This window comes from Pinus tabuliformis, chromosome 6 (assembly GCF_031772625.1).
Source record: "Pinus tabuliformis cultivar Carrire ecotype Pingquan chromosome 6, CPIR1, whole genome shotgun sequence".
NCBI classification, from domain to species: Eukaryota; Viridiplantae; Streptophyta; class Pinopsida; order Pinales; family Pinaceae; genus Pinus; species Pinus tabuliformis.
Genome location: NC_142292.1, coordinates 1,805,335,528 through 1,805,359,256, shown reverse-complemented (window position 1 = coordinate 1,805,359,256; position 23,729 = coordinate 1,805,335,528).

Sequence of the window (23,729 nt, the reverse complement as noted above, 5' to 3'; positions counted from 1 at the left end):
GTAGGATGAAATTAATGAGTTGGACCCTCAATCACTGAATGACCAAGTATCAAGTGAGAAAGAGAGGTGGACGCCCTGCAGGACAAAGTCAAACTACTATAGGTTGAATTTGAATAAAACTTGGATCCAAAAGTACAGAAATTAAAGCAGGATGAAATTAACAATTTGGACCCTCAAAGACTTCTCATCGATTCAATATGCCGAGTTACGAATGAAACTAAATATTTCATAATAGTTTTTCTTCATGGATCCTACATGTATTACCTATATTCATTCATGGACTCTGAGTTGTGGAAGGATCCTCCTAGACTAAGGTGATGGTTTTGGATTCTATTAGTATGATGGAAGCCAGGAGTTTGTGGAATGGTAATTTGTGGAAGTGAAGGAATTCTCTGTACCTAATGTGGTCAAGTCAATGACATGGTGCAGGGACAACCTTTGCCTAGGAATTATACATTATTCTAAATAATTTAGCTATAGCCTTCTTAGAGCTCATCCCTTGGGGCACAAGCGCTCCTCCTCTTGTTGTGTCTCTTCCCTCTTGAGAGCTTCTCTTGGGAAAGGTACTCAGCTTTCAAATTCACTTTTCTTCTACTCTCTATTTTTTTTTTTCTATTTGATAATATCCACATCGATTCTCAACATGATTGGATGTAGATTATTGCATAATAAATGGGGCCTACATATTCATCATAGCCACAGATTTCATATCCATTGCCATGTCACTGTACCCACACCGCAAATTCATTGCCTCATGCATGGAGGCATTTAGTATGAAAATGAACTTATCTAATCATGTCTAGAGCTCCCACGACTACCTTATACACTATGAATTTTACTACTGTAGCTTCTTTGATAGAGGAAAATAATGGCTTTAGACAAATTATTTGTAGAGTTGTACATAATGATTGCCTTCCATAATCAGGGTTAAATTCTCTATAACTAACCTAATGCCAATTATGAATTTTAAGTTTTGAGCCTTGGAACACCACTATATACTACTGCTTGTATTTAATTGAATATATATTGGGAGAACGGACAAGGCTCCCTAGTATGTACATTGTTGGCTTGTGGGGCCTGACCCAGGTTCAACGTTAGTTAGCCAAACAAATCCCTACACTAGTGGCCCTTTCAACTTCAGCCCACAGAGCATGGACTGAAGTCTCACCTGAAGTAGTATGGGGGGATGCTGAAACCAAGTTTCCGCACCCTTGAGATGGATGTGATGTTGTTTTATTCCAACTATACCTGACTTCATGCAGGTTGTTTATCCCTATGTTCTACCCTTCAATACCTTCAAGAAATGTTACAATTGGCTTTCACGCAGCCCTAACCAGGGGCTCATATGATTTCGCACTACCAGGGCAACAAACTGTGATATTTCCCAAACTACGCTAAGTATCTTACTTATATTATTAACAGATCTTAGTTAGCTTCACATAAACATATGTTCTTACTTGTGTTCACTTAACTAATACATTTATATGCATTCGCGCATCATATAAGCATTAGAAGTAAGATTCATACCCAATATAACAGATGCATAAACAGGAAATAAAGATGCAGAAATTATAGAATACTTCTCTTTATTGATAATTACAGATGCTTACAGACTTGACTCGCTCTGCGCACTCAGCTGCAACGGTCCGCACACTCAGATGCGTACTTCTATGCCTCCGCGCACTCAACTGCAGAGCCTCTAGCTACGCTACAACCCAAAACATAGACTTCTACTTTAGAGATATCTCTCATACATCATTGATTCCTTCTTCCTCCATTGATTTTATCTACTTAGAGCTTATCTCTATTTATACAATCGCATGGTCCGCGGACCATGGGTAGAGATTTTACAACCGACATTACATTATCAAAATAAGGGCAGACAACCCTATGACACTTTAACATCTACTTGCTGAGCGACCACAAAATGCAGAGTCTTTACATTAGGATTACAAAAATTTGGACCAAAATATGGGCTTTAAGCCCCAAAACCGCCCTTGGGGGATCCCGTGCCCAACATACACTACAGAAAATCAAGCCATCTTATACTGTACATTTTCCAAAAGATCATTTTTATTTAGACTATGCTGCTAAGATGGTGTTGCAATCATCATTGGCCTATTAAATTCATTCAATGTTAATATGTGGTTGAAAGGCTCGAAGGAGGCTATCTTTTAAACAAAATGGCTCAACACTATAGATAAGTATTTGTTGGCAAGTACTGTAAGAAAAAAGAAAAAGAAAAACACATTGTACTCCCTTTTTCTCTCCTAGGAAATGCCCTTTGGTTCTATGCATTATTTCACACAAGAATTTTCAATTTTTTATTTTGATTCATCCTAAAAATGTGAATGAACTAGGAACAAGTACTGAGTAGTCATTTCCAATCTAGAGCACATGTTTTCAAAGCTTTATATATATTTTTAATTTAGTATCAAGCAAGTGGTTCTATGATTCTGGCTTGAAGGGTTGTTTTTATCTTAATCCTCTATATTTATACTTGGTATTTGGTAGAGACATGAAGATTTTTGATGACCCTTTTACTATGAGGTTAGAGGTAGCTTCGTCTGCCTTTATTGGGAATTCAGGGGTTCCCTAACCTCTTAATTCCTCCATGTAGACTGAGGATGCCTAGCTCTTGGAGGTGTTAGGGCACAGACTTAAGATCTTATGAGGACTTCCTCTGACAAATTCCATCAAGTATATCACTTCCTTCTTTCCTTTTGTCCCTTCTACAGTGATGTTGGTGGCAGCAGGTGATAGGTAGAGACCTAGCATACTTATGGCATTAGATATATGAAACAATGGATCTCCTCTCCCTCTTCGGATAGTAGACTGACCCCCCATGACTCTTGAGTAATTTGAGTTCTTGATCTTAGCAGTGACTATACAATAGTTTCTCCTACGCCCCACCCCCCAGGGCCTATCATCACCAGGTTCTTTCTGTTGGCCTATATTGTTAGGAGATCATCGGCAGATCATTCTATATTTCCTTGCAACATTTTATTGTTCGAACCTCTTAGACTTGGACTCCCTCTTGAGGACATTCTCAGATAGTGTATTCGCACATTTTCCACAATTAATGATCCTATAGGAACAATTGCATTCTCTTCCTCCTTATGTCTGCTTCTATCTCTGTTATCAGTGGAGGGCTTCCCCCTTCCCTCTCTCATTCCACTCCTACTTTTGGTGACGCATATCATTTTATCTTGTTCTTTTTAAGGCCATGTTTAGTAGCTTATTGAGCTCCTAAATATTCACTTATAGGAGCTGCTCTGGAACTCCTAAAGTCTGTCACCATTGATTGTACCTTTGCATGCCATTGACCTACCCTTTTGGTCATTCATGGACATTAATAAAATTATCTTATATCATATTTAATGACAGCAAATGACTTTTGTTTATGTATTCCAACAGAAACTTAAAATACCATCACAACTTCCTAAACTTAATTCTGGGGCATAACCTAATAACTTCCTGAATGGAATTCCTAGGTATAACCTAGCAACTTCATAAAACCAAATTCTGAAGAATAACCTAACAACTTCCTCAAAATGAAAACTAACAATTGCTGGAATTCCTAGGTATAACCTAGCAACTTCATAAAACCAAATTCTAAAGAATAACCTAACAACTTCCTACAAATGAAAACTAACAACTACTGGAATTAACAGATTAAACTTTTCGTTGGTGAGTTGATAATGTGGGTATTGCTGTAGCATTTTTTGGTTTTGATAAGATAGAATATTTGAAAATATGTTATCTTAGGTTATGGACATAACAATATTGAGTAAAATGTTTTTGAAAATATCTTGATGACAATGTCCATATCAAAGAAAATCTTAGGTTAGATGTCCTAAAAAATCAAGACAACAAGAAAATGTTAGGTTAGAAAGAAAAGAAAACAAATAAACTCTAAAAGTGAGCAAGTCTAAATGCCACTACTATTTTTCAGCAAAATAATGGTTGTGTGCAGCTTGTCATAAATTCCACAACCCATGACAGTCAAATAGTTTAATATTCACTGCTTCATGCTTTAAATTTGATAATTAGAGAATAAAGATCTGGCCAAACTATTTAATCTTGGCAGATCAATAGTTAGGTAGAGAATAATAAGGTGCTCATCAGTTTAATCTGAGCCCTTGGATGTTATAAGGTTAGAATTAGATAGTTTACTTTTGTAAAATAAAATGAAAGGAAAAGGGTCTGCTAGCTTAAATGCACCCATTAAGTGAAGAAAAAATGATAGGATAAGCAAAGGGTAAGTAGAAGAAAGGTTGCAGAAGCTTGATGATCGATTGGACAAAATGTACATTTATCATGTTTTACCATATGTTTCTATGTCCCTGATGTAATCACACAAAGCAAATGAAGGTCTACAAGATCAATTAATTAACTTCCATCATCCCCATTCATCCCTATATTTACTAATTTCCCCTTCCTACCTTCATACAGTTCATATTCATTCATTTTCCATAAAAAAACCCATTTTGCTAAGGTTAAAATCCTTTTTGCCTAGGAAAAGTGAAAACCCCATGTTAACTCCCCTTTTACCCAAAAACCCACAAAACGATGTTTAGCCTAAGTATTGATGTATATATGTAAAAGAAAATAACTCATGAAACGGCACTATACTTACTGTATCTCCCCTTTTTGGTCATATTTCATATTAATGCTAACTTAGGGTATTAAACCCCTAAATGTTCCCTTTTCCCGTATATTATTAACTCCCTTTACTAAATATCCTAAAACCTTAAGTTTTATTATAAAACTATGTAATACATCGCATATCGGTGGACAACGTGCATGCACTCTCCTCTGCATTACGATATGCAATGCATGATAGACCTGGACCTGACACAATATATATCATAATTCATTGCCATATCGCATCCGGCCCTCATCACAAGTCCCGGCTGAAACAATAACCCTCCGCCGTTGCAATCTCCGATATGCGATGGGAACCTAGACCCGATCACATATTATCCATGATTTATTTCTGCATCGCGTCTGGCCCCTATCGCACTCCTTTGTGATGGGCGATCCTTCACTAAACTACGATTGCGATATGTGATTAACTCGGACCTGATATCATTTATACATCTGAATTCATACTATTTCAAGTCCGCCATATCGTGTTTTGCGAAGGATTTCTTTGTTAAATTGTTTCTATGATTTAAACGAAGAACCTTGTTAGTCTCAGTTTTAACATATAATAAAGCCCATACTACCATAATTAATCATTGGGCCCCTCCACACTGCTCTTTTTCTCCACCAGCATCCGATCACATGCATTAAAATCCAACGACCCTCAGCAATTTTGGGTTGGCTCTTTGTATGGGCATTACCCACCCGAAAAGCGATATTCCACTGACCTCCCCTTACTACATGTCAGGCTCAGATTGTATTGGGTGACCCCTAAAAAAACCACCTGCGCCTCATAAGTGGTGCAATGAAAACTAAAACCACCTCTCGCATAACGACAAAATGACAATTGTTCACTTTGCGTCATATTTCAAAAAGAAAGTTGTTTTTCCATTTAAACGCAAAAGTCACCATTTTGCTATGTTTTGCCTGTTTTCACAGTGAAACATCCAAAAGCCTTTGCAACCAATAAAACCATTGTTTTACCTTCCGATATGCTCTTGACTCCTTGCAATATCTTTTTGAGCTCAATAAAGCCATTGATGTCCTTCTCTGTCACCTATGTTTTCTTAATAATTTTTGTGTTTTGTAGGTAAAAACTCTTGTTCCAGGCTTACAAAGAAAAAATCCTACATGCAGTTAGAAGACAAATATGAATATCATATCAATTCACTTTACCCTATAACATAAAATATAAAACAATTTGCTGTTGAAAAATACAATAAAAACCTGAAATAGAAAGTGAAGGTAAAAAGAACATAGTAAAGGTTACTCAACAAGATCAAAGAATATTCACAGAGTCTAAAGAGTATTAGATGAAAGACCAAATGAAGGAATCAACCACTGTAAAGGAAACAAACAATCAAGAAGCTTAAAGGGAAAAGTATCAAACAACAAAGCCAGCACAACCTAAATAAAAGGGACAGCAAGAAGCAGTTCAATACTTGCCCCTATCTTCTTACATGAAGATCTTTCCTTTCCTAGAATAAATCTTAATCAATATTAGGATATTTTATTAGTTATATTGTTGTATAAATAACTCTCTTCTTGAGTTGTTATGGGTTCAAGGTTCAGGGTTCATTATTCATTACTTGTTAAGTAGTGATTGTTCATTCTACTTTGAACCTGGTTGCACCTTTGAAGGAAGCTTTTCTAGACACTTGATGTACTCAGACTTTCTAGAACCTTAATATAAAGTAGAGGATTCTAAATTTGGTTTTACACAATTTGTGTTTTCCTATAAGTTTTTCCAGTTATCAATCATTATGTGTTTCTTCATATTCTTATGACTTACAGAGATATCTAGGTAGGAATAATTGTGTTTCAATTTATTCCTATAAGCTCCTGAAGTGATCATCTATTAAGAGAATGGATTAATGAACTATCTGTTTAGCTAATCCCCTCTAATCAATAAATCATCAGCATCTTTTGTAAGCTTAAGTATATTTCCTTGAATGTTTGGATCGTAGTTTAGAATGTTTTCCTACTTATGATTGTTCTGTTTTATAGTATGGAAACTGTCATAATCATATTATTTTCTATCTTCTTCTCACCACTATTTGATCTATATCACTTTGTAAAGCTTTATAGCAACTCTTTGCTGAGATATTAATATTATTCAAAGGATTAAGTATTTCAATTCTACATCTGTCTTCATTCATTGGTCTTCCAAAACTAAAACCAGAAAACCCAAAACAATTATTTTAGATGCTTTGGCATTGGCAGCTAACCTACTACTATCTCAGAGGTACAACATCAAACTGGCGCCGTTGCCAGGGATTCGAATTTCATTTAAGTTTCCCTTGGGACAATGATATTCATTCATTCTTTTCCTTTAAAGGTGATTAAAGGGTTTAGAAAGGTTAAAATCATTCACCTAGGTGACTCCACACTTCCAAGCAAGCACCTTTTAAACATACCATATCTTGTTCAAAACCTCACATAGTTAGTCCTCTGTCAGATCCTAAAAGGCTTCTCAAAAAAGCCAATTCTAAAAGGGGACACCAACCATCTTCTTCTTCCTCTTCAGTCCTACAATCTAAATAATTAGAATCATTTGACCCCTATAGTAATATCCCATCTAATTCTGATTACTCCCACTTATCGCCTAAGATTGTTGAACTTCTAGATAAAGGAGTTGATTTTAAGTCAGCCTACCTTATTCATTCATTACAATCTCATCCAATACCCAGAATACCACCAGGATCACCTAAAACTGAATCTGATTTGGGTGTTGATCTACTAGAATATAAACCCACAGATTTCATATCCCCTACCACCTATCCATTTCCTTCCATTTTTGACCGACCTGAAGCTTCTTCTTCTAAACAACCTAAGGAGACCTTCTCTATATACACCAATCCTCTATTTGAAACAAAAGAATGTATTCCTTTACAAGTCCCAAGGTTACTTCTTAAGACTCCTTTGAAGTCTTTCAGGAGATGTCCTCATCCTTTACCTCCAACTAGTTCATCAACCCCTAAATCACCATCTTCTTCCTCTACTTCTTCTTCATCCTCTACATCCACACAAACACCACATACTCCACCTGGACAACCTCATACACCTCAAGCACCTCATACATCACCTCTTGTCATGGCTTTCTGACCTATTGTACAAGCTAGATATGCTGCCTTAGTCTTACTTAATAACCTTGATGCATTCCCAGCAGGATACTTAAAATACCTTCCCAAGTAAAATGGAGAATCTGGTCCCTCAGCTGAAAACCATATTCAAGCTTTCATAGACTTTGCAAACAACATGAATATTGAACAATAAAATGTTTATATGAGATTGTTTGTACTGTCACTTGAAGGAAATGTTAGGATTTGGTTTAGGTAGTTACCAGCAGCTTCAATTAGAAATTGGGAAGAGATTACAACCATATTTAAAAATCAATGGGGTGTGAAAAAGGATCCTCTTTACTTCCTCACAGAATTTGAAGAGCTTAAAAGGAACTTCGGTGAACCAGTATCAGATTTTATCAAAAGATGCAATAAACTCTATCACAAAATGCCTGTTGATTGTAAGCCCCCTATAGCAGCAGCTAAGTCTACATTTTCTAAAGCTTTTGATGATGACTTTGCTATTATGCTACGAGAGAGAACTTCAAGAACTCTTGAAGATATGAAAACAAATGCTATAGAAGTAGAAGCAAATATGGCAGCCTCAACTTCTTTAAAATTTAAGGAAGAAAAGGCCCAAAGAAAAGTCAAATCTATTCAAGAAGCCTCTAGTTCCTCTAAGACTAAATTAGAAGACTCAAAAATAAATGAAATAACATCTCTTCTTAGAAACCTATCAAATAGGATTTCAAAGATTAAGACCCAACCCAGGACAATACAACAAATAGTTACTAGACCTCAAAACCAAAATCAATGTCAGTATAAAAGAAATACAGCACTAAAAATTCTTCAGAGACCTAGCGATGATCAATAGGTTCCTACTCTATTGATAGATGGCCAACAACCTAATGATGATACTATGAAAATCACTGAAGATATTAATAGTAAGGATTCTTCTTCCAATCCAATAGCCATCATTCCTCTCTCACAACAAAATCAGGTTTAAGAAGATCAGGAAACTTCACAGATCTCTAAATATTATGCTTTCTCTGAATTTTTAATTGCAAAGTTAAACAAGAGGTATGATCTTAGGCCTACACCTGGTCCTGGGAGACCTCCAAAGGAAACTCTAGTAATTGAACCATGTACCAAAACTACTAAAGCTCAAACAACTCTTATTCAGCCCTTAGATCAGTCAATTGACACTACCCAAAGTAGTAAAAACATTTTGACTACATTTAATGTTGAAAAAGAATTAGAGAGGGTTAATATCCCAATTCCACTGTCATAAACTTTCTAAAAACCCTGGTTACAAAATCCAAGTCACAAAATGGATACAAAATACCTCGGTTGATGCTGAAGGTGATGTCATAAGTCTGCAAGATGAAAAACCAATATTAGTTTTTGGCCCTAGTTCAGACATGATAGATGAGATAGTGCCTCCTTTCTATGTAACTCTTAAAGCAAATGATTCCATGTTGTATAATTGTATGCTTGATTCAGGAACATCACACAACCTTATGCCAAAATCTATCATGGAACATTTGAAACTCGATATAACTAAATCCTACAATGACCTGTACACCTTTGATTCTAAAAGGGTGCCATGTTTTGGATTGACCAAGGATCTAGTGGTTACCCTTGCCCAATTTCCAGTGAAAAGTGTAGTACTTGATATTGTTGTCATAGATATCCCTCCCAAGTTGGGAATGCTCCTTCCTAGGTCTTGCTATGCCAAATTAGGGGGAACTCTATAGATGGATATGTCATATGCTACTATTCCTATTTATGGAGGAGAGCAATTAAGATTATATAGAGAGGTAAGATTTGTACATACTGTTTGTAAAACTGACTAGCCAAGGAACCATCCAATTTATGCAATAGATCAAGACTTTGGTTGTTTTCAACTCACTTCAAACCAACATAAAACTCAAGTCAAAATTGAAGAGGTAGTTGAAAGTCTGGAACCAAACCAAACTAATATTTGGAAACTGTTCTTTGATGTCTCTAGCACGAAAGGTGGGGCAGGAGTTGGATTAGTTTTAATTTCACCTGAAAAAGAAAATATAACCCAATCAAGTAAATTAGACTTCGAAGTTACAAATAATGTGGTTGAACATGAAGCTTTCCTTTTAGGATTGAAATTAACCAAAAGATTAAATATTCAAAACTTAAATGTTTTTACTAATTCAGAACTTATTGTTAAGCAAGTAAGAAATGTTTGCCCGACCAAGCACCCTAGACTTAGGTCCTACCAAAATGAAGTATGGGATTCAGTTGAAAACTTCTTTAATGCTTTTAATTTGACTCATATTCCCAAAGATCAGAATATTCATTCAAATTCCTTCTCTGTCTCTGCTAGCTCTTTTAAAATTCCTAATCATACTGATGTACTCTATCAGATACAAATCAAAAATAGGCCATCTATCCCAGATGATCTGAAACATTGGCAAATATTCGAAGATGATGAACATTTGAAATAATTTCTGCAGGTAGTAGATGATTTTTCATTTCTACAAATTGATGAAGATAAAACTGAAATAAATGAAAATGCATATGGAAATGATGCTTCATATTCTAAAATGCAAATTGCTAATCATGAAATTATTCAATTATCTAATAATTTTATTCCAAAAGGACTCATTCCTTTAGAATTTTTTTTTATCAAAATGATGTCCTCAAAAACCCTCAATCCATTTCTTCAGAACATGACATAGAAGAGATTAACATTGGAACTGATGAAGATATCAAAAACCTCAAAATATGTGCATGTGTAGACCCTGAGATCAAAGCTCAATATCTTATGTTACTGAAAAATCATAAGGATGTTTTCTCTTGGACTTATGCTGATCTAAAGACCTATGATACTTCATTAATACATCATAAGATTCCTTTGAAGCTAGAAGCAAAACCTTATGAACAAAAACTTAGAAGGATAAATCCAGCCCTTCTACCAACTGTAGAAAGGGAGATTAAGAAAATGTTAGATGCTCAGATCATCCTCCCTCTTAGATATTCTAATTGGGTTGTAAATCTAGTTCCTCTTAGAAAGAAAAATGAAGAAATAAGACTATGTGTGGATTTTAGAAATTTGAACAAGGCATCATTAAAAGATAATTATCCTTTGCCCAAAATGGATGAATTACTTCAAATGGTTTTAGGAGCACAAAGACTTGCTATGCTTGATAGTTTTTTAGGTTACAATCAGGTGAATGTTGATACATCAGACAAAGATAAGACAACCTTTACTACACCCTGGCGTACATTCATGTACGCTAGGATGCCATTTGGCTTAACCAATGTTGGAGCAACATTTCAGATAGCTATGGACATAGCTTTTATGGGTCAGGTAAATAAATTTGTGGTTATTTATCTTGATGACATAATTGTCTTTTCTAAATTTGATCATAAACATATAAAGCACTTAATGAAGGTTTTTGATAGGTGTAGAAAATTTGGAATATCATTGAACCCTAAGAAGTCCTTGTTTGCTGTCAAAGAAGGAAAAATATTGGGGCATATAATTTCAAAGCAGGGAGTAGTAATTGATCCCAAATAAGTATCTACCTTTGAAACATTGACCTTACCTAGGAACAAGAAGGAGATTCAAGCTTTTCTAGCAAAGATTAATTTTATAAGGAGGTTTATTCCAAATTATGCAGATATTGTAAAAGATATAACTCACATGCTCCGAAAGGATCATGAATTCAAATGGACTGCCTATTCTAGGCATGCATTTCAAAAAATAAAAAGGGCTATCTCTGAAGCTCCCACATTAGCTAGCCCTAATTATACTAAGCCATTTAGTATTTTCTCTTCTGCCTCTAAAGAAACCCTTGCTACCATTCAATTACAATAAGATTAAGATTCCCATGACTAACCCATAGCCTTTTTCAGCAAGGTTATGAGAGGTGTTGAGCTTAAGTATGAAATCATTGAGAAGCAAGCCTATGCCCTCATTCAAGCCTTGAAATCATTCAGGATGTATGTCTTACATTCACCTATTACTGCTTATGTCCCTAATAGTGTTGTGAAAATTGTCCTAACCCAACCAGACACCGATGGGAAAAGAGGTATATGGATCACTCAAATTCTGGAGTTTGATCTAACTATAAAGACTACCAAGTTAGTAAAAGGTCATGGATTAGCCAAGCTTCTAGCTGAATCCAACTGCAAAGTTCTTGGAATCAATTCTGTTTTAGAAATACAATGGAAGAATACACAAGAACCTTTTGTCCTTGCAGAAGTGGAAATCCACAAGAACCTTCCCTTCATCCTAAGGGGGAGAATCCACAAGAACCTCCACCTTCAGAGCAGATTAGACCTATACACATTGATGAAAAATTCTTGTTGTCAAACTAGTATCAAGATACTGTAAATTTCTTAATCCATTTTATGTGTCTAGCATCATTCTCCAAAACCCAGTGGAAAACCCTTAAGTTAAAATTAGTCAAGTACTACATTATAAATGCAAATTTATACTAGAAAGATCCACTGAATATTTTGTTATTATGTTTAACAGAATCACAAACTGAAGGAATCATTGATCAGTTTCATACAGGATTTTGTGGGGGACATTATGCTTGGAGAGAAACAGGATACAAGATTCTGAGGGGAGGATTTTATTGGCCCACATTGTTCTTGCAAGTAGGAGCAAAGGTCAGAGGTTGTGTTCCTTGTCAAATGTTTGCTGGTAAACAAAAATTAGCAGCTCTTCCACTCCTTCCATCAATAGTTTTAGCACCTTTTTCTCAATGGGGATTAGATTTTGTTGGAGAGATTCACCCCACTTCCAGTAATTGACATAGATGGATCCTCACTGCAACAGACTACTTTACTAAATGGGTGGAAGCAATTCCACTGAAAAATGCTACGTATTCAGTAGTAATTAAGTTTATTGAGGAATATATCTTATCTAGATTTGGTCTCCCAACTCAAATCGTCACTGATAATGCAACAACCTTTTCTAGTGTTAAAATGATTGACTTTTTCCAGAAATATCAGATTCTACTACATCATTCAACTCCATACTACCCTCAAGGTAATGGCCTTGCAGAGTCATCCAACAAAATCCTGGTAAAGGTAATAAAAAAGACTCTAGCTGATCATAAGAAGAGTTGGGATTCACATTTGATTTATGTAGTATGGGAAAACAGAATTACTCCAAAGAGATAAACTAGAAAATCCCCATTTCAACTAGTCTATGGGAAAGATGCAATCTTCCCTACCAATTTGGCCTTCCTTATTTTAAAATTCCTACAGGATTCCACAGATGAACTTGATGATTTTTCAAGAAGAATAAATGAAATTATTGAACTTAATGAAAACATAGAAGAAGTTCAACACCAATTGAAGAAATATCAGAATAAGATGAAGGCCATGTTTGACAGAAGAGCTAGGGAAAGGGACTTTAAGGAAGGTGATCTAGTTCTAATATGGGATGCCAGGAGATAAGAGAAAGGGAAGCATGGAAAATTTGATAATCTATGGTTTGGACCTTTAGCAATTGCTGAAGTGAAGGGTAATAACACTTTTTTGCTGCAAAATCTTGAGGGGCTATATTCCACTTATCCTGTAAATGGAAGGTTTCTCAAACATTACATTTAGTACTAAGAAGTTGAAATAGTTTTCATTGTAAATACTCCAATTTTATTTTACTTTTCAAGATGTCAATGTGATTTTTCTTACAGCAAGGACTCCATAGCCCGAGGAGAAGGCACATGTATCTACAGGTTCTCTACATTCTACAGGAGAAAGCAGTCCGCAGATGCAGCCAATGTTGTAGCATATGTTGGTTTTGATAGGATAGAATATTTGAAAAAATGTTAAGTTAGGATATGGACATAACAATATTGAATAATTCTTTTTTGAAAATATGTTGATCATGATGTCCATATCAAAGAAAATGTTAGGTTAGATGTCCTAAAAAATCAAGACAAAAATAAAATGTTAGGTTAGAAAGAAAAGAAAACAAATAAACTCTGAAAGTGAGCAAGTCTAAATGCCACTACTATTTTTCTACAAAATAATGGTTGTGTGCAGCTTGTCATAAATGCCACAACCTATGATAGTCAAATAGTTTAATCTTGATTGCTTCATGCTTTAAATTTGATAATTAGAGAATAAAGATCTATCCAAACTATTTAATCTTTGCAGATCAGTGGTTAGGTAGAGAATAATAAGGTGCTCATCAGTTTAATCTGAGCCCTTGTATGTTATAAGGTTAGAATTAGATATTTTTCTTTTGTAAAATAAAAAGAAATGAAAAGGGTTTGCTAGCTTAAATGCGCCCATTAAGTGAAGAAAAAATGATGGGATAAGCAAAGGGTAAGTAGAAGAAAGGTTGCAGAATTTTGATGATCAATTGGACAAAATGTACATTTATCATGTTTTACCATATGTTTCTATGTCTATGATGCAATCACACAAAGAAAATGAAGGTCTACAAGATCAATTAATTAACTTCCATCATCCCCATTCGTCCTTATTTTTACAAATTTCCCCTTCCTACCTTCATACAGTTCATATTCATTCATTTTCCGTAAAAACCCCTTTTCCTAAGGTTAAAAATCTTTTTTTTCCTAAGAAAAGTGAAAACCCCATATTAAATCCCCTTTTACCCAAAAGCCACAAAATAATGTTTAGCCTAAGTATTGAAGTTTATATGTAAAATCAAATAACTCATGAAAAGGCATTATACTTAGTGTATTTCCCCTTTCCACTCATATTTCATATTAACACTAAATTAGCGTATTAAACCCCTAAAAGTTCCCTTTTCTTGTATATTATTAACTCCCTCTACTAAATATCCGAAAACCTTAAGTTTTATTATAAAACTATGTAATACATCGCATATCGGCGGATCAATGTGCATGCACTCTCCTCCGCATTACAATATGCGATGCATGATAGACCCGAACCCGATGCAATATATATCATAATTTATTGCCATATCGCATCTGCCCCTCATCGCAAGTACCCACTAAAACAATAACCCTCTACCATTGCAATCTCCAATATACAATGGGAACCTAGACCCGATCACATGTTATCCGTGATTTATTTTTGCATCGCGTCCGGCCCCTATCGCATTCCTTTGTCATGGGATGTCCTTCGCTAAACTGCGATTTCCATATGCGATGAACCCGGACCCGATATCATTTATACGTCTGAATTCATACTATTTCAAGTCCTCCATACCGTGTTTTGTGAAGAATTTGTTTGTTAAATTGTTTTTATGATTTAAATGAAGAACCCCACTAATCTCAGTTTTAACCCATAATAAAGCCCATACTGCCATAATTAATCGTTGGGCCCCTCTACACTGCTCTGTCGCTCCACCACCATCCGATCATGTGCATTCAAATCCAACGACCCTCAGCAATTTCGGGTTGGCTCTCTATATGGGCATTACCCACCCAGAAAGTGGTATTCCACTGACCTCCCCTTGCTACGTGTCAGTCTCAGATTGTATTGGGTGACCCCTCCTAAAACTGACCACGCCTCATATGTGGTGCGATGAAAACCAAAACTACCTCTCACATAACAACAAAATGACCACTGTTCACTTTGTGCCATATTTCAAAAAGAATGTCATTTTTTCTATTTAAACGCAAAAATCACCATTTTATTGTGTTTTGCCTGTTTTCATAGTGAAACCTCCATAAGCCTCTGCAACCAATAAAATCATTGTTTTATCTTCCGATACACTCTGGACTCCTTCCAATATCCTTTCGAGCTCAATAAAGCCATTGATGTCCTTCTCTGTCACCTATGTTTTCTTAACAATTTTTGTGTTTTGTAAGGAAAAACTCTTGTTCCAAGCTTACAAAGAGAAAAGCCTGCATATAGTTAGAAGACAAATATGAAGATCATATCAATTCAATTTACCCTATAGCATAAAATCTAAAAGAATATTCATAGATTTTAAAGAGTATCAGATGAAAGATCAAATGAAGGAATCAACCAGTGTAAAGGAAACAAACAATCAAGTAGCTTAAAGGGAAAAATATCAAACAACAAAGCCAGCACAACCTGAATAAAAGGGACAGCAAGAAGCAGTTCAATAGCTACCCCTATCTTCTTGCATGAAGATCTTTCCTTTCCTAGAATAAATCTTAATCAGTTTTGGGATACTTTCTTAGTTTCATTATTGTATAAATAACTCTCTTCTCGAGTTGTTATGGGGTCAAGGTTTAAGGTTCATTATTCATTGCTTGTTAAGTAGTTATTGTTCACTCTACTTTGAACCTCGTTGCACCTTTGAAGGAAGCTTTTCTAGACACTTGATGTACTCAGTCTTTCTGGAACCTTAATACAAAGCAGAGGATTCTGAATTTGGTTTTACATAGTTTGTGTTATCCTATATGTTTTTCCAATTATCAATCATTATGTTTTTCTTCATATGCTTATTACTTATAGAGATATCTAGGTAGGAATGATTGTGTTTCAATTTATTCATATAAGCCCCTGAAGTGATTGTCTATTAAGAGAATGGATTAATGAACTGTTTGTTTAGCTAATCCCCTATAATCAATAAATCATCAGCATGTTTTGTAAGCTTAAGTATATTTCCTTGAATCTTTGGAACATAGTTTAGAAGGTTTTCCTACTTATGATTGTTCTGTTTTACAATTGGGAAACTGTGATAATCATATTATTTTCTGTCTTCTTCTCACCACTATTTGATCTATATCATTGTGTAAAGATTTATAGCAGCCCTTGGTTGAGATATTAATATTATTAAAAGGATTAAGTATTTCAATTCTACATCTATCTTCATTCATTGGTCTTCCAAAACTAAAACCAAAAACCCCAAAAAAATTATTTTAGATGCTTTGGCATTAGTAACTGACCTACTACTATCTCAGAGGTACAACAGGGACTATGTTGCCCTAATCTGGCTTCCATGTGTCAACTTGACCGTTGTTTGCGAATTCCACCCTAGAATTAGCGTGTTATAGAATTAAGAAGAATTATGTAGCTGCCCTAAGGAAGTGATTCTAGAGATTCTGCAACTGTCTTCAATCATTGTCTGTAAGGAATTTTGCAGTAGGTGTTAATTCTACACAAAGTTTTGATGAACATCAGTAACCTTCAACATATTATAATTGGTGAGAACTAAGACATTCAAAATCTTCATAGAGACCATTAAACACATTAATTTGCAATCAATTACTTATTTAAAGCCAAATTTCTATAATAACATGGCTAAGCAATCTAGAATATTTCATGTGTTAGGTTTTTTATTGTCATGAAAATGTGGGTGGAAGATGAGAAAACCAAGACATTTATAAGGTTCAATATCACGCCCAAACTAAAGGAATTGAACACCCTTGTGCAATAAAGTCATCCATGGCATTCTTATCTAGGTTCCTTGAAATAATAAATTTAAAATGGGTTCCTACATTTTTTTATTTTATGATAGCCCATGATTGATTTAGTTTAATCCAATTGTTCACATTCACTTTCTACATTTATTGTACTAGTGCTCTTCCATTTCAAAATTGGATAGCATAGCAAGGGAAATTTGAATCCATGTCCTATCCAATGTATTTCAAGATGTTTTACAAAGCTAGTGTAAAGGTGAGCCCTTAATATAACTGGTTTGAAATTTGGAATTGAATTGGGTTCCCTTCTCTTCAATTCTTATGAAAGTTCATTCCTTCTCATTTGGAAATTCATAGCATTGTCACTTCAAGTATCAAGAAATGTTTTGAAATGATCTAATAATTGTTGTTATTCCATTACCCATTAGGTCTGAGAATGTGAAGCATTTTAGTAATGCTCAAAGAGAGCCTCTGAATGGGGCATGATCTCTGTGGACAAGTAACTGAAGATTATCTTATTTATCTTATTAGCAGATCTTAGTTAGCTTCGCGTAAAAAAAAATTGTTACATGCATTCACTGAACCCATATAGTTATACACATTCACGCGTCATATTAGCATTAGAATTGATATTCATACCCAATATAACAGATGCCTAAACAAGAAAAAAGACGCACAAATTATAGAATACTTCTCTTTATTGATAATTCTAGATGCTTACAGACTCAACTCGCCCTGTGAACTCAGCCTGCAGGGGTCCGCACACTTAGCTGCGGACTTCTAGGCCTTTGCGCACTTAGCTGTAGAGCCTCTACCTACGCTACGACCAAAAACTTAGACTTCTACTTCAGAGCTATCTCTCATACATCATTGATTCCTTCTTCCTGCATTGATTTTATCTACTTAAAGGCTTAGCTCTATTTATACAATCCATGGTCCACGGACCGTGGGTAGATCTTTTAGAACCGACAACCCTATGACTCTTTAATGTCTACGCGCTCCACGACCACAAAATTCAGAGTCTATACATTAGGATTACAAAAATTGGACCAAAATATGGGCTTTAAGCCCAAAAACTGCCCTTGGGGGATCCCGTGCCCAACAGGCCCTGAACACAAACATCGTGACTCACCCTTGAGTCACTTTGCAGGTGCACAGATCTTAGCACAAAGACCTCCCAGACCTGTTTGGATCACCACAACTTCGGTAGCACACTGAGCGGTCGCCTGCTGGACGTCTTCTACACTTTGTTTCGTGACTACTGCTGAACTGCTGCTATGAATATTCTGTTGAGCTACTTGGAGTTTCATGAGATTCCCTTCAATCGAGGCAGTGATCATGTAAGCCTTGTTAATCCATGGCTATATGTGCACTTTTAACACTGCTTCCTTATGCCGAGCGACATCCACCTATTCCTTGAGCACCTTTGCCTCCTGCATCCGTGCAAGCCTCTATGTAAGGGAAAATTTTTGTGTTGTCCCTTTTACCTCGTCATATCTCTATTGAAGCTCATGTGCCTCTATCTCTAGGCACTCTACATTGGGTCCTCCTACAGGGTGGTTAGGACCTCGAATGATTGTTCGAAAAGCTGCATGCAGTCTGTCACTGCACTTTCAACCACCACCATTGTTGTTGTAACATCGGTGGTACGTTGTTCAATGATCTCTAGTGGAGTTGGAGGTTGAGCATTCAACGGTAGTGTTGTGATCTATAGGTTCAACTCCAGCTGAACCCTGGCCATCTCTACTCGAGCATCGCGCATCCCTATGGCCAACTTGCGGACACACACCTCCACCGGTTCTTCTGCATGAATGTCCAATTCAAGGACCATCTAGTAGGATTCCTCCACAACATGAATTATCTGCTTATTCTTCTCTACTGCTTCATTGTGCTGCTGGCGCAACTGGTCAATATTGATGCGTTGCTCACTCATCACCTGTAGGGCGGGACTCTCATGGGCCCTGAGTTCCGTGGTGGCTCCATCCTTTGAGAGGTAGAGCATCTCTCTAGGGAGCATAGCCATGTTAAATCCTACCCCTTTCATACTCCTAACCCTAGGCCTCTCGGCCACGTTTCTGTAGTGAGAACCCCATTAGGTAACATTACTGTGTTGGTCACCCTTGGGTGCAACATCTCCTTGGCAACTACAGTGTTGATTGCCAGGCTGGTGGACATTGTGCCAACCTGTGGAGTGCAAACCTAGAACTCCTATAGTTCTATTCAAAGAGCCCCCAATACTAGATGTTGTTGTTCTTAAAATTGTTGGAGGGCCTCTCCAGTGACATCCCTCACCATTTCTCCGATGTCATGAAAATCCCCTTCAGTGAGGGTGATTGGGTCGAAGGACGTTTTTGATGCCTTTGTTTTCTTTCATGGAACTATCTGCTCTTGTGGTTGCGGACATTTGAGTTTGGTGGATGTTGTTTGTGGGTCTGCGCCACCTTGTCTGGTTTTTGTTTTTTCCTCAATGCCAGGCAAAGGTGACTTCTGTCCTTCATGCTCTACTCCTCCTATTTTTTGTTGTTCCGCCACTTTCACAGCATCACGTGCTACCTATGCCTTAGCCTCCACTTTCTCTTTTATGTGTTTCTCTGCCAGTTTTTCCATTCGAAGTTTTGTCTCTTCCTTCTTGCGCTGTGTGGCGGACTTATCTGTTTCCACTGCGGAGCCTGCTAGAGTGCACCACTTCGATGGCCAAGACTCAAGGACTATGAAAATGACATTCTTAGTCATTAGATATGGTAAGTTGTGCGATGTCTTTGTAGGGTCCTTCCGCGCCCTGATAAAAACATGGTGGAAATCTGCTTTGGACTCTGCAAATCTCTGTAGACTATCGTATATTATGGGTGACAACAGCAGATTGCGATTGATCCCCATCCAGATATTCATCTCCATTAATATCCAAAATATATTTCTTTCCTTTATCTGCTGCAAGTCCTTGGTCCCCCGCAGCGAATCATATGTCACTGCCTCTAGAAGGTTCGACGCGACAAAAGGGAATTGGCTATCTTCAGGTAGCTCCAATGCCACCAGTACTATCAACAATAGGAGCCACACATAGTGAAATGTTTTTCCCTGCTCCTGTGCCTTGAAATAGTTCGCAAGGAACTCGCCGCATAGATAGTTTTCCCAGTTGAACTAGACTCCTTCCACACATTGGGCCGCTACTGTAACCACAGGCACGAGCACGTCATCCATGTGGCACTTCCACATCACCTTCCCTGTTAGGATTTGTGTCGCAACCTTGACTGCAGGGTTGTTAATGTTGGAGATGGTGTACTCTCGCTTCTTCTTATTCAACTTGAAACTCTTCTTCATTACTTCTACAAGGGCCAAATTTCCGCCTTTTCCTTCAGAAATATTAGTTGGATCCTCCCCTGAGTAAGGCAACCATGTAATTCAGTGAATCAGATTTTCTGTGATGGGGATGGGCTCCTCTAGCCACAAACACCCATCATGAACCAAGCAGAGCAGCTACCTGATGACAAAGACCATCACTGGGGCATGGTGGTAATGCAACACCCAGAGTAGGTTAAGAAACCTGGCTTTCTCTACACCTCTTATCCATGTGCGCAACTCCAATTCAATTACTCCAGTCATTGAATCCATCCTCTGGTGCATTAGCTTCTCAGTCGCTAAATGAGGGAACTTCTCATGGTCTGCGAGGTCCCAATCTTCAAACTTCAATAAATGATCCTACCCCAAGTCTGATTGCTCAAAAACAATATATTATAGGAGTAGCGAAGTTTGTAGAGAGCTCTTGCTCTCATCTATGTCCTTCGACACCTTGGCTTTACCCTTGCACGAAGGAACATATTCAGGTAGCCATGTAATAGGGTCTGCACCCTGGATTTCAACTTCCCTCTCTACATCTTCCTCATCCACCAGTATTTCTTCATACTCCTTCTCATCAGCCTACAGATTAATGGCCTTCCCCTTTTCCTGCAAGGTGAGCTTGGTCCTCTTTGGATTTCTTTGTGAAACGCACACTAGGATCATAACCTACTTATCCTTCTTAGGTCGCGGTATTCTACGTGATTTATGGACCTCAACGATTATCTGGCGCTCTCCGGGGCTTCTCCTACTGCAATTTCCTGTGCAGCTTCCTCGAGTGTAGACATCATTCTAGTCAGGAGGTCCTGCATCTCCTTCAGTAATGTTTCAAACACTAAACTTTCTCTAAAAGCCTAAAAATTCGAAAGGTCCATACACACCTGATAGCACAACAACTCATTTCTCAAAATGTCGTGTTTTTCACTGGATAGCCACTTGTAATTTAGAGGGCCTTTTGAATTTTAATTCGACTGTTACCTCCACATTTGGTCCATTAATGCTAGATTGACGATAGATTTTCAAGAATCTAGCCCATAAATTTCACCTTAAATGCCTGTCGCCCGCTCCATTTGTCCTCAAACCAACAATCAAATCATGAATAGCAACTTTAATGGTCACTTTCCAGCAGACCTGTGCGCTAGAACAGTTGTCTTCATGCTATCACGAACCCTATGACACTTCGCTACTTCGTGCAGCCTTGAAATCGTGAAGCTCCCAAGTAGTGTAGTTTAAAGTCCCGTGCCTCCTTTCATCTTCTTGGAGTGATAAGACTGTGCTTCTATCGGCTAGTCAGATGGCCAGGCCACCTGTGCAGGGCTTCAAATGACTTCCATTCAATTTCCTAGGAAGGGATCTCCATTCAACTAAACCAGGTGGACCACACGACCATTGATAATCTCCTGAATAACATATGACCCCAGCCAATGCATTCTGAGTTTCCCTAGAAATTTATCAAACTTACTGTCATACAACAGCACCAAGTCATTCACCTTAAAGGTGCACAACTTAATATGTCGGTTGTACCGTGCCTTTCCCCACTACTTTTGGACCCACTGGTGAAAACTAGCCAAAAATCTCTCTTCTTCTAGCTCGTCCAACTACACGAGCCTCTCTTCCAGGGCTCCTCAATTTGTCATACCTGTGAGCACTGCTAATTCAGGAAAAATTTTAAGGATGGAAATTTATCTTAAAGTTTAGAAACCTTGGCGAATCCCACTAGTCCATAATATGAAATCTATAAAATTATTGGAGATATTTTTCTAAAAATATTCAAATTTATAATATTTTTATATAGTCTATATATAAAGTTTCGGTAATTTTTAGGGTAAAATAATTTCATTCTATAAAATTTTGGCGAATCAGTTTTACAAAAAAATCAAAATTAGTGAATCTTGTTTCTGGAAAACGTATAGAAAATTAGCCCATGGCTGAATATTAGCCCCTAAAATTTTCCTTGGCTACTATGCACAGACTAGGCACGATGTATTCCATAGGCATCACAACTTCAACCCCATATAGCAACCTAAAGGGTGTTTGTCCCATTAACTTCTTGCTCATTGTCCAATAAGCCCACAATACTATAGGTATTCGTAGGTCCCAATCACTTTGTTGAGCATTGCATACCTTGGTCATCACAGTCTCCAGTACTTTATTGAACACCTCCACTGTCCCATTAGCCTATGGGTGATAAGGTGTGCTCTTTTGATGATACACATGAAATTCTTCTGTTAGTGCATTGATTGTCTCATTCAAGAAGTGTGTACCATGATCACTCATCAAGATCTTTGGGCATCCAAATGGCATTAGTACATGATCAAATAGAAACTTCGCAGTGGTCGCGCCTGTAAAATCCTTCACCAGCTTTGCTTCTGCCCAACAAGTCAAATTCTTTTTCATAGTGATAATATACCTCACACCTATCTTTCCTTGTGGTTGAATCATTCCTTCAAATCTATTGCACACTTTTTGAAAGGTTGCAACATCATTTGCAGATTCAAGGGGATTTCATCCCTTCGAAATGGCCTACTTGTTCATTGACATACGTCACATGTCTTGCACTATGCTTTTGAATCTTGATGAAGGGTTGGCCACCACAACCCTCCGCATAGAATCTTCTGCGCGGTTGCTCTTACTACATAATTTCCTCCTGCAGTGCCTCCATGAGCATCCGCAACAATGCTTCTTTGATCAAATTTAGGTACAATGTACCTTCACAATATTTCATCATTCCCCATTTTGTATAGATGTCCAACAATGATAGAGAAGTCTACCGCGTGCACCACTAATTCCTTCTTTTGCTGGATAGAGTATCCTTCCGGCGCATTTCCAGTTGTTTGAAGTGTATTATATCCTCAAAATTTCCATCAATGACACACACAACAAAGCGCTACACATCAGGTAATCCTTCCTCCAAATTAGTAGGATCCTCTCCTGTCTCGATGTGCGACAAGTGGTTGAGTCCCACATTCAGTCGTCCAGGCTTCACAATAACTTCAAAATCATATTCTTGGAACAATAATAGCCATCTACAGATGCGCCCCTCCAAGACAGGATTATTGACCAAGTACTTTAGCACGTTGTGATCTGTATACATCTTAAGGTGACCCCCTAGCAAGTAGTGTCAATACTTCTGGAACACATACACCATAGCCAGTCCCTCGTGTTCAGTGGTGGAATAGTTCTTCTCAGCTTTGCATAATCTATGACTTGCAAATGTGATAGGGTCATTCAAAACTTCCTCACCATCCTGTGTTAGTACTACCCCCAGTGCTATACATGATGCGTCAACATGTACATGAAATTCTTTCTTCCAGTCCAAGAAGACTAGAAGCAGCGCGATAGCCATCTTCTCTTTCAA